The following is a 13,270-nucleotide window of genomic DNA, read 5'->3' as shown; positions in this document are numbered from 1 at the left end:
GACAGAAAAAAAAAAAAAAAAAACACTTTACATTCTCACTTCACTTAAGAGACACTTTGAATTTGAATTCCAGGGTCTTCAAGATCTAGTAGCAGTAAATACACTTTATTTTGCCAAATAATCCTAATACATGAGCCTTCACAGCCAACTTGGGCTATTCAGCCATAATGCAGCATGTGTATTTATGGGCCGGCTTTGGAAATAAAATTCCAAGTAAAGATGAAAACAAACAAATATATTCTGCAGTGAGACTTCAGTGTAACCACAGCTGTAACTTACGGATCTGGGCCATAGAATTCCATATTAACAGCGCCATATTCCTTCATTACAAAAAGTGAACGTTTAGATTTGTTTCCTCTCTGCGTGTAAACATGGAACTGGAGCCTGTGTCGTGAAGTCTGCTTGACATGGAACTATTGTCAAGGATTAAAAAGTGCATCAGTAGAGCTGTTTTAGAGTAACGCACTTTGGCCATATTTATCGTGAGATGATCATTACAGCCTATTAATGAGGCTGTTAATCAGATTTATAACCTGCAGAAGCGCTTGCCTGTCTATCTGAACCAGTCTTTGTGCTTCAGCTACGGCCAGCGCCTATCTGCACCTCCAGGAATCGGATTGTCGGATGATGTTTTGAATGTTTTACATTGACGGTCATTTAATGTTACGTTAGTTTTTTTAATTTTTTTGCTCAAATGGATAATAATCTAAAAACAGCCTGGCTTACATGTGTTAATGCCAAATACACAGAACACAACATGCTCATCTTTGACACTTGCTGTCCAACGGTACACACCTTAATGTAATGTTGATGTTATTACAGCTGTGCTATTCCCGCAGGTCAAAATGCCTGCAGTGAGAAAAGGTCTATTGGTTGTTTAAAGGTTAATGGTGAGTGGAGAGCAATGAATGCTTTGTAGTAACGCCACTTGTTGCTTTTTCGCTGCTGCATAGCATACTGCTCCTCATGGCCACTGATTTGGAGATAAATGTCATCGAGAGTTGCCAAGAAAATTGAAATGCTAGCTGTTGGAAAATTGCAGAGCGTGTGAAATAGAGCTGTGAAGCATGAACAATATTAGTGTAACTGCTGCAGTCACTCCAGATGGCACATAGCAATGTGACATTAGCACCAGTGACATGCGACATGGGGGAGCGGTCAGTTTGCTTGATGCATGAGACTGTGTTGTATGATCCGCTCATATATGACCTCAGCATTTTAGGGGTTAATAGCGCACGCTGTAGGTGGAGGCTGATGGATTTTCTCAGTTGTTAGCGTGACAATATGGCCTGGTTGAAATGATCTTGGGCGGTTTGGTTATTGACAATAAAATGCTGATGTAAATTGAACAAAAGTAGCAATATGTGCTGACCATTACTACCCAGAGGTGGATACACATGGTCCACCCACGCTGTCCAAGAGAGGGTTTCAGGTTGAGGTTGAGGCCCTGCAGTCTTGCAGCTGGTATTGTCGGTGGGGCATCATATCGCCACAATAGGTAATGCGATCACCAGGGTGCAGCCGGGTGGATAATGGAACCGTAAAGCTTTTTGCAAGCGATACAGTTAAAGTCAAGTGAATAAATATTTATACATTTATTTCCATTCAAACAACAGCTTCCTTTAAAAGTCTGTGTGTCTGTGTTTGCTGGGACAATATCACGGCATTGTGTTCCGTTTAACATTATTTCATCTTTATTATCACAATTCCAAATCATTTCCATAACTATGGCTGCAGCGAATAGTTTGAAAACTTTCTTTCAGAATGTTTAACATTCCAATTATTATTATTTTGAATAACTTACAGAAGCAATGCGTGTGTAGTATAGTCCACCTTCTCTCTCTCACAAACACACGTGAGCGACACTCCTCTCTGTGATCGTCTCTCCTCTGTCCAAAAGTAAAAACTATTTGAAAAAGGATTTCAATGAAATTCAAACAACCTATAATTGTTGGTGTTTAGCCTTTCAGAAACAAAATGTTCATCCCAGTCCAAAAAACGGTCTCCTGCTAGTAACACTGAGGCACATACTTGTATTCATGGGGTGGTCTTGCAGCAGTCTAACAGCACCATAGTTACACATAACCACAATTACACAACATCTCCTCTTTCAGTTTGGCATGTCGCAGTAAGTAGATGTAGATATTTCCCTTGAATATAGAGTACTCAGCTGATCTTGATTCTCAAACGAACGTTGGGAGTTGGCTGTGAAGATGTGCAATTTTGTTTAACTGTCTTTAGCCTCTGCTTCTGTGGGCGGTTTAAGCTTTTCAACCAAGCCGAGATAAAAGCTTTCGCTGGTGTTGTCTTCAGCTATTTTAATCTATATTCTCTCCGACAAATGTGATAAATCCTGCACCATGTTTTGAATTCCAAATCCTGGCTGTGTGTCTAAGCAGCTATGCTTATTTAGAGAACAGAAGGCATTATTGAAATCATATTTACACCTGGGCAGTGGGCGACTCGCGCCATTTAAGTGATTCTAATTTCCGACGCATTTGAATAAATGTCACAAATAGTGAATTCAGCTTCAGGATTGGCTGCCTCAACAGCTGGCACAAGCTGCAAGCCAGTGTGCCATAGTTGATGTATTTTATTTCCTCTTCATATTGGAGAAACTGGTTTCTACATCACACCACACATTGAGGAAGGTTTGTGTCCAATGCTATCAGGAGCAGGTGGTTGGATCTGGAGGTAAGGGCTACTGAGGTGTGGGTATCTGATCACAGAGCGCGACACGTTTAATGACAAACTTGCTGACGAGAAAGGAAATGGCTTAATCCTGTGTGGCGGTAAAGAGCTGTGAAAAAGGGGCGTGGAATAAGTGTGGTGGCTACAGGGATGACCCTCCAGGGAGCACACCCCGCCCTGGACATACCCATAAAATCTATGAAAAATGATTAGGCTGTGACTAATTATCCGTTTAGTGTCGCCGAAAGTTGTTAAACAGACCATTGCCTTTTAATACCTAAAGTAAGGAATGGGATTAATTAAGCATAAATGTATTCTTCTACCCTGCCAAGTCTCTTGCTCACAGTCTCTAAAAACAGTGTGTGAGGGGCTTTGCACCTCGGGGAAATAGTTGGTAATGGCCTGAGAAAGGGATCTCCTTTTCTCAACCCTTTTTTTTGGGTGGATGAATGAATGAATAAGTACTTGAGCAGCTGCCTCTATAAAAATGGAAGCTTTGGGGGAAAAAGGATTTATGACTGCAAAACTTTTCCTTCGCAAACCATGACCTTTAAAGGTGAACTCCACAAAAGTTTTTAATAAATAGTTATTTATTAATATCCACCTGTATAGCAGGGAAACACTACAATTGGCACATATACTGTGCTTGGGGAAAGTCAATTCTGAATTTGACTCCCGAGAAGTGTTGATTTGGTTTGTCGTGGTAAAAGCTATCTGGTAGAAAAACCAATGTCATCTAACTTTATCAATTCAGTAAACAGTTCCATTAGTCAATGACATTTTTAATCAACATAATGAGAACATGTTGATTAATGTTGATTAACAAATGTTGATTATCACATGTTGATTAACACATTTGGTAAAAAAAAAACATATTTAATTTGTATGATTCAAGTTGTTTTAAGCAGTCTTAACTGAAAGCACTTGGTTAAAGCTAAGAACAGATCACATTTAAAGATCACATTTAAAAAGATTTCTAGTAGTAGATGATACAGGCATGATCTTACATTGGCTATTACGGTTACCGTTGTACTTGTCTAAGTAAGTTTGACTAATACCCCTAACATCATCTGCCTTATATCTTTGAAATGTGGATTTCAACTACAATGGTACCGTGCGAGACGCAGTCAGGAAACGTTACAGCTGTGTCGTTGAGATCAAATGAATGTAGAGTTCAAAGATTGGCGTGGCCCGAGCAAAGGTGAGAGAAGTAGGGTCGAGGAAGTGGAGAAGGGGCCTCCCTCACCTGGTCCGATGATGTGATCCCATCACAAGATGGTCTCCAGTTATTCACAGTCGACAATTAATATTTAATCATACACTTTATGTGTGACTTTGCTCATCGCTGAGTGAAATTCATATTCTTACTATAACGTGCCATCTGTGTGATAACCTTCAGGCACGGTTGATTGGATCATTATAACTAACTGAAATTGGCAGGAAAATGTAAATTCTATGGATTATATCTTTGGCCTCGGATTTGAATAGTGGCGCACATTTTAATAGTGTTGCACATTACACACTTGTTTGATTAATTCTTCTTCTTAAATCAGGTTATTGGAAGGTTAACACAAAAGCTGCATACTTTTTTTATTTTAGTCTCCAGTCAATATCTGTAACACACCAGTCCTTGCTTTATATTCTGTTCCCACTTGACCACAATAGTCCGACCACCAGCTGTTACCCGTAGCCCGATCACAAGCCTGACAATGTAACATACGCAGCCGCAGCGCTAATCAAAACATATAAATGAATGCGCTGCTTTTTCTCCCCAAACAGATTTCTGTCAAATAAACTGACTAAATGGATATCTAGTTATCGCTGATGTGCATTAGGCAACCGTGGCAACACTGAAGCAATGTCAGGATGTGTGTGTGAAAGAGGATCAAAACACAGTGTATTGTGCATGTATCACACTGTGAGTAATGTGTCTGCCCCTCATTAAAATGAGTGAAACCTAAGCAGCAACTACACTCGTTATCTGACAGTTTCCCCAGCAGTGCCTGGAGCATTGTAATTTTAATTGCAAGACAAATAGGCTTATGGCTGTGGCAAACATGACATCATGCAACAATATCACCACAATAAATCACTTGTGTAAATTCATGTATAATGTCAGTAATTATGGGGAGTGGTAACTTCTTTTTAATCGTCTCATATTGTAAAAAAATTATTTAATCCATGTTCAGTGCCCCATTTTCCAAAACGTCTACACAGCCCACATTCAAAGTTTACTTTATATGATCAAGTTTACAGAAAATATGGACTCCACTGCATAGCCTAACTCAACCATGATAAGCTCTAATGTTTGGGGATTGGAATGCTGTCTGTGGGTTGCTCGCTAATGATTTACCTGATTTTTATGTGCAATGAAATGTTCTGAAGCCAAATGTGACTAATGGGCCTTTTTTTTTTAATGGCAGACATTTTGACTTGTCAATGCAGGAAAAGCAGAGGTGTGACTAATATCTTGTGTGACTGGCTACTGGCACACTTAAGAGAAATCCAGACATTATTAATAGTATTAGTTACACCTACGTTTGACAAGTATTAATGTCCTCCCTTGTCCTTTATGCACATTGAAAAGCAAGACAGGAATAGCAGCTGCCTCTTGGAGGATCTTCTACTATCAGCGTGTCATATCACTCACTGCTTTTAGAAAGGAAGGGGATGGAAGGAGCTTAATGCCTGAGTGGAACACATTCAATGATTGAAAGGTTGGTGTACCGGTTTCTAACTGTCATCGTCTTCCCTGCTGTTAAAAGCACAGAAAGGGCCACAATGTCGAATGTGCCTTTTACCAAACTCTGCTGTGTGCAATATTGGACCACAGTGTACAAAAAGAGTCATACAGGGAGTGCAGCGTGCCATCGAATGTACCTTTTTCTAATACTCAATGCTCATTGCAGTGCAGTTCTGATATTTCTTTTGTCATAGATTAGGGTGCTCCGATCAGAATTTTTGTGGCCATTGCTGGACGCCGTATTGCCTGATCCTATCACCGAGCGCTGATCACAGGTCTGTTTGAAACTATTTCTTCAAGCGATTCTGATCCTCTGCTCTTTGTGTGCGTCTCCGTGCCCCTCTGGCTGTCTGTTTAGACACAAATGATAAATATGGGGAATAAGTACGTAATCTAAAAAGCCAATCACAAACAGCAGTGATACCAGCTTGTCTGGGAAGAAGACGCCCCCCGACAGATGCCGAAAGTATCGCTGCAGATTGTGTGCTGGTCCACGCCTGGGCTGCAGAGGCTTTTCAGACAAGATGCGCCACAGCGAGCTCTGTGGCACTGGGCCATGTGTGTGTGTGTGTGTGTGAGAGTGTGTGTGCAATTATGGTCTCCCTGCTAAAAGTAAGACTCAATCACACCCACCCAACACCCCTACATCTTTTCTCTCTGCCTTGCTAAACATAAGCACTTTGACATTGCACGTGCAGTTGTGCGATTTGGATTATTATTTGGGTTAATTACACCGCACTGTGACAATGCTCAGCAAATTTGACACAGTATAAACATTTTTTACTAAATTAGAAACCAATGATGCAATCTACAGACAGATATTAATAGCAACATGGCATACACATACAAGGTGGTTGTGTACTTTTGGAGCATATGCAGGTGGGCCTCTGCCTATAGTTTTGAAAATTGCACTCAACACAAAAGAGCACCTTCTACAGCTTGACCGGACTCGTGCAGGGAAGCAGGCATTGGAAAATGCAGTAATCCTCAAGACCAAAATTGCAGTGGATTGCTAGTTGAACATACCTCTTTCGGCACATCTCTGCCTACTTTGCTGCATCATAAGTCCCCAAAATACCAATTTGGGAGGTGAAAAATCTCTCCACACAACAGCAAAATGTCACTTCTGAGTCTGATAGCTCACTGCTACGGTCATTTTCCGACTTTAAATGGCACAGTAATTCAGACTCAATTTTTTTTGTCTTTATTGAATATGTTCCTCCTGCAGATTTTATAGTCTGCAGTATTATGGGTTGTCAACGTAGTTATTATCTGTGAAAAGATTTCCATAATGTCAAATATTTCTACCTTGTAATATGCACGTTGCAACAGCAGGCTTCTTATAGCTCTGTGCAAGGTGGTAAATCCCATCTGGAGCCAGCAGAGATCAGTCTGTCAGCTGGGAGATTTACACTTTACATGCTCTTAAAGTCCTGGTCCGACACCAAGGGGGCCAGAAACCGCTGCCAGATTGCCAGACACTAGCTGAGCAAAGGGCCCACAGCCATTTAACAGCTGTGCTTTCTAGGCTTTATAGCCCATGCTGATGCACTGAGGACACAAGCAAAAAAGAACATTGATTGACCACTTGGACAAGGCCAAGATGCCATAACTTAAAACTGCAGCCTGATTGCTTTTTTTCCAAGCTGTTTGCAGCCTGACTCCTGCGTAATCCCTCTGTTATTTGGAATAATCATGTATGTTATCTTTAGCAATTAAAATAAATAATAGTCTAATTCTAAAGAATAGCTGATTTTTATGAGAAAGTATAACAATAGTTGTACTTTTGCATTTTTATTGAGTGTGAAGGGCACCTTTAATTTAGTCTGAGAGCAACTATGTTGTAAATTATCAATATGACACACAAGAGGACTTCACAGGCCACTAGTCTTGTATTTGTATATCAATGTCTAATATTGATCGTGTGGTATTTCACACATAAGTCTAAGATATGTTATGAAATCCATAGCCTATGTACAAAGTTTATTCTATCACAGGACAATAAACATTTTTGTGTTTGATTTTCAGATATGAATTGTTAGGAAATGTATTATATCCTTTCACCTAGTTGGCTGTAGAATGTTTTATTGATGATTCATAAGGTGTAAATAGACTTTAAATGTGACGTTACATTTGATCTCATGGAATTGAATTGATGTTGCATCATGTGCTGCTGGTTTTGGAGTCCTTTCTATATTATAGTCTGTTTGGGTCGACCGCAATTTGGATCTGGATGCAATTATCCTCGGGTCCATTCAAATTGGATCTATTTCTGCTCAGATCCCCTTCAAATTTGGTCTGTTTTTGTGAAAATTAATTTATGCACGCCAAGTTCAAGCCCCACATCCCACCCAATCCGAAAACAACCGCTGTACTCCACACGATACAAATGTAAAATATGTACACACAGGGGTAAATTATGTTTGACCCCTGTGTGTTTGGATTTAGACACAGTTTGCAAACATTCATCATGAGTTCTACATTTCTAGTTCTAGTTCACCTAACATTGTTTTAATTCTGCTCTATAAGGAACTTTGGGCTGCAACTTTGCACGACAGGCACTATACAAATAAAGTTGTTTTTCAGATGTGATTTGTTTTCCGTCATTCATCTTCGTGATCTCTTGGGAATTATATTTTTGTTCGATAAATAAATTATTTCAACTTCAACTGACGCGATAAGAGTTGGTTGTCTGCTGCGACCGTGAAGTGCGACATGTATGTGGGCGAGATCAATGCTGGAGCCTGTTGACAGATTTTGTTGGGCCTCTGTGCCTAATTATGGACTAAACTTAAGGGAATGCACTGAAGTTTGAATTAATCTATCTTTATTCCTGCTGCTTCTTTCAAGCACCTGACTTAATGAAATCCCACAGCTATTAATCTTTTGACATACCTCTGAAGTACTTTTGTCAGCAAGCCACCGTGAGAGTGCAAACCGAACCTGACATTTGACTAATCGCAGTCATTTGAGAATAATCATGACTATAATGTATTGGAAATCCACAGCGGCGTAACATAACATCTGTGCTCCCCTATTTGTTTGGTGACCCACTTTACAGTCAAAATATGGAGGATTTGTTGAACCACAAACGCTCCCCCCCCTCCATCTTGACTAATTGCAAGTTATTTACAAAAGTGATTATTCCAATCAGAGGGTCCCGTCTGATTTTTGACAGAATAGCCGAAGCCTGAATCAATCATTCAGTGCTGAGCCACAACTGATCTCCACCTTATTCCCCTCCCCTCTGTTTCATATAGTGGAGCCTCAGAAGAATGACTCTTACCTGTCCTTGGCCCCTTGCGAAGTGCTCTGAGAGTGAGAGAGAGAGAGAGAGAGAGAGAGAGAGAGAGAGAGAGAGAGAGACTTGGGGACTCACCTTGTACATTGTACCTGTCGTATCATTTAACTCTTATTTGTTGGTCTTACTAAACCGTCAGCTATTCCTTGCCTTCTTGGCCTTTTACCTGTTAAATGCCGTGGAAATGCTGACAGGCGGCCAAACCTGAGCTGTCTGGAAACAGACTGTTGCTGGCTTTTCTTTGACTGCTACCATGTATTGTCAGAATAAAATGTATGCGCAATGCGCTGCACTTAATATGTATATACCACAGTCCACCTTTCAATACAAATGAATTAAACAGCGGCATTCTTCAGTTGACGCTCTACTTTTGACAACCAACCAGTAACTCTGTGATATATTTTCATCCATTCCTGCAGTTTGAGTCAGGGATGTTTCGTTTAATTGTGTACTTTTCTGGACTGATTCAATTGTCTTTTATGTATTCCTTGCTCAACTGAGCATGTCATTACACGCATCATTTGTGTGCAATTTAATGGGGTATGCAACAAGGTTACATTTCTATGCTGGTTCAATTCGAGGACTTGTAGCATTTCCTTCACAATCATTTCTGTCTCTCTTTTTCACTGACTCAGAAATGTCTTCAATTGTGCTGGCTAATGCCACAATTTCAAGAGATATTCCAATTATCAGTCATGTAATGTGATGAAAATGGTAACTTTCTCTTTTTGACCTGCGTGTGTTTTATTCCTCAAGTGAACTGCATCATGTATTGATACCTATCCGTTGCTTCATTCCCTTTTCACTAGAGTTGTAAGTTGACATGCTTCTCAGTGACCCTTGACTGGTGATTGTTCCTAAGTGGCATTTTGGTTAGAATTAGCCAATACATTTTAACAGTTCATTTATACATTTTTAATAGGTGGCAAAAGGACAGTTTACAAAAGGACAGTTTGCCACCTAGTCAAAATGTTGCCAGGCCTAGGAAAGTAGTCAAATGTCAAGTTTGGGTAACGCCAGGTGTCTGAACTGCACTAATACAGGTCTCCCCAACCAAGGTCTCTAGTACAAACACTAAAAATGATTTGGTAGCTATATTTGATCAAGGCCGTATGGTCGCCATCTCTTTACCCTATCATAGAATAATTATTGCCTCCTATTACCTTTCTTTGTTTTGCTTGACACACTGTTCAATCACAATGCCACACTGTATGTGGAAGTGACATGATTCTCATTAACTTTAATTACTGTGTGTCAAGTCATCTGAAGGCGGTGTTTTGTCCCAGGAACAGCCCCAGCCCCCCCACTCGCCGCCACAGGCCCTGTCCTTCATCACCTGTGAAGGTCTAATCTTATCTGCGGCTGTTGCATGGCCCTTCATTAATCACACCCCCGGCCAAATCAAATGGTGACTGATGGTTGACGTGGCCTTGTCCGGCCATCCCTCAGGTGCTGGGAGTCGGTCTCGGATTGGCCGGGGGGCACAAATGCGTTCTGGGTTCTGTGGCCGATACGTGACCGGTGTCTGCGTGTGTATAAACCCGCCGATGTCCTCTACACGGGGAGCGTGGCATGCCATGTAACCCTCTGCCAACCATCCAGTCCACCTGAAGTTCAACACATTGTTCCGCTGCGGCTGACCTTGTCTCATCAGGAGCGGTCAGCTCCTCCAGCTGTGATCCGGGTACTGCACATTTTTGCTCAATGACACAAAACTTTTCTACTTGTTTGGAACAAAGGCATGCAATCGTCGCCCTTGCTCGTCATGAGCTCAGTAGAAGATGTGCAGCGGCCGACCAGTGATATCATGAATGGAAAGCGATGTGTGGCGAGAGGAGGCTACAGGTCGGAGGAGGAGGAAGGAGATGGAATAGAACTAGTTTGTTGTAGTAGCAGCAGGATATAAATGGCACAAAGATGAAACAAATCAACCTTAGGTAGCCCCGGCCGTTAGCAAATCCATAGTAATCAGGGAGGCTGCATTGAGCTCTCCGCTTCATGGACCCTTACCAATCAGCAGAGAAAACAGAGATCGGTCATCTGTTTTCCTCTGCACATTGACGGGGTCAAGGGGCAGTGAGAGTGAAGTGTGGTAATTATATATGAAGTGTGTGTATGGAACAGGCTGAGAGGGGGGGGGGGGGCGTATAATTCTGTGTTTTAGTGTCATAATTACCTTTTTTAAGTGGTTTTGCTTCACACTATTTGTCAGTTACTCAACAGTGGGTGTCCCACTGACCGTGATTAGTTGATTGATCCCGGATGTGAACTAATACATGCCCACCGCTGATGTCAAAACACAGATGGCATGACTCATTTTGCAGCCATCCAGAGGAGTTTTTGTTTAATGTTGTCATATGGACACGTCCGGGAAAAATGATGGGGAGGGGGGGAGGGGGGACATGCGGCAGCTATTTGTATTGATCTCCATTAATTGCTGTGGCATGGAAAAATGAAAAATGAGGCGATGTGTAATTCCGGAAGCATCACTTATCTCCTGACATGATGCGCAGGCACAAAGGCAGCGGATGTATAGACAAGAGGGGCGCTCATGTTCATGCGTACACAAACGCACATCTGTTTTGTATGCAGCGGCATCACAAAATGATCTTCCCGCTCGGCAGATGATTTTGCGTCGGTGTGCTCAGGTTTCCATAACCTTTGGATGCCTCCCATCCTTGTCCTACAGAGAACTGAGGACAAAGCTCTGCCCTATTAGAGATGAATAATGGACCTGTTGGCAAAAGAGACGTTGCTAATGTTTTGTCCAAATATCTCAAATCTGTCCCCAATGATAATGTATTCTGCGGCAGTGCCAAACAGCTCTCTATTTGAAGAGGTGATTTCATCGCTCATATGACTTATACAATCTTTAGATTGGAAAAGGGGGAAAAAATGTAATCCCCCTCACATTGTAATGTCTGGCGGGTGTATAGGCATCACAATAAGGGCTTAGTTTGTTTTCCTGTAATTGATGCTTTGCCTGTGTGTCGGCATGGCTTTGTTTGTTTATGCTAATGTCTGTGATGACCCGGTGGTCCCCAATCTAGCAGTGAAATGGCAGCCAATGCTTTAGGGAGTGAGCCATTGATCTCTCTTCAGTGCCTCTTTCTTCACAGGTACTTGGGATTAACTGAGCCAGAGCAAAGCAAAAGGAAAATGTGACAAAAGGATGGAAAAAGAAAAGAAATCACCAAATTACTTCTGGTATGCGTATCACATCAGCTTCAGGCCTGTAGATGCTAGTGTGGCATCTACCAAGCTGCCTGGTGTAAAAGTGCTCACTCTGCTTCGCTGATATCGGGCTCTTGAGGCATGATGCTGCCTAAACAGCATAGCTGTAATTCCCCTAAGTAGTGCACTATGCAATAACTGTTCTACATGAGCACACAAACATCAACAAAGAGGTGGGCTGTTATGGATGTGTTTCTCCAGAGTAGCTAATAATATACGGTGTTGCAGTTGCCAGTTGTAGGAGACTGGGTTCATCACAGACATATGAAGCTGGTAGCATCAGTCACTTGGTTGTAAATGTGTTAAATATGAACTTTGTCTATTTCACACAACATTCTCCACAATTATTTCCCCTATTACAATTTGCCTAAATTGTAAAATCTCTACTACGCATTGCAATGACATTTATTGTGGTTTAGTTTCTGTGGTTTGCATGATATTTAAATGTATACTTTATTCATCTAGAGTTTGTTAATTCCAATATATTGCTTTGACGAATTTGAAAATTTCTGTGAAAAATGTAATGATATATTGAAAATATCAGCTATTAAGTAGTTTCAACAATAAAAAAAATCTGATTTGAAGGTAAAAATAAGATGGCTTTCTTTCGTTTTTTTTTTTTACTGCATACAAAGATAAGATCATTTCACAGTGTGTTCAACTACATGCATCACTGCTTTAAATATACTCGTTAAGTATGTGCGTGAATGAGAAGGATGAAGGAGGCAAGGCTCCAGACAGCGACCAAAATGGTTGCTCACTCAACACTTCCTGTGACGTGGTCCCCTTTATGAAAGAACATGATGATGTTCATTCATCATTATTATTCTCAGCCTATTCAAACCCCACCAAAGTTTCAAAAGTCATTTGATTGTTTAGCAGATGCAAGCGTGTCGGGAAGGTCAATCCTGTGCTCACGGGAAACGCTCCCTCGTGACGCTGCTTTTCTGCTCGCTCTGTGCCCTCATATCGCAAAATGTCGCCTTTATTTTTATGTGCATGTGTGACTAATATATATCACACTTGTGAACGTAGAGGTGCACGGCACATGACGCAATCTATAACTGATTATTTTAAACGGTGGGGACGACGAAAAGGTTCTAACTAAGAACTGATGAATAAAAAGGCAGGAAGAGACCGACTGAGCCAGTGTCACTGGTGGAGGAAGGGATTAAGAACTTTTACTCTATTAATGCTGCCAATACCACGATTTAAAATCTCATGCCTCAAGAAGAATAATTTTGCTCTTTAATTTATATATTATATGTATACTATTAGATTATTATTATTGATGCAGTAAC

This window comes from Cyclopterus lumpus, chromosome 3, assembly GCF_009769545.1.
Source record: "Cyclopterus lumpus isolate fCycLum1 chromosome 3, fCycLum1.pri, whole genome shotgun sequence".
Lineage (NCBI taxonomy): Eukaryota > Metazoa > Chordata > Actinopteri > Perciformes > Cyclopteridae > Cyclopterus > Cyclopterus lumpus.
Note: the sequence above shows the minus strand (reverse complement) of the source record.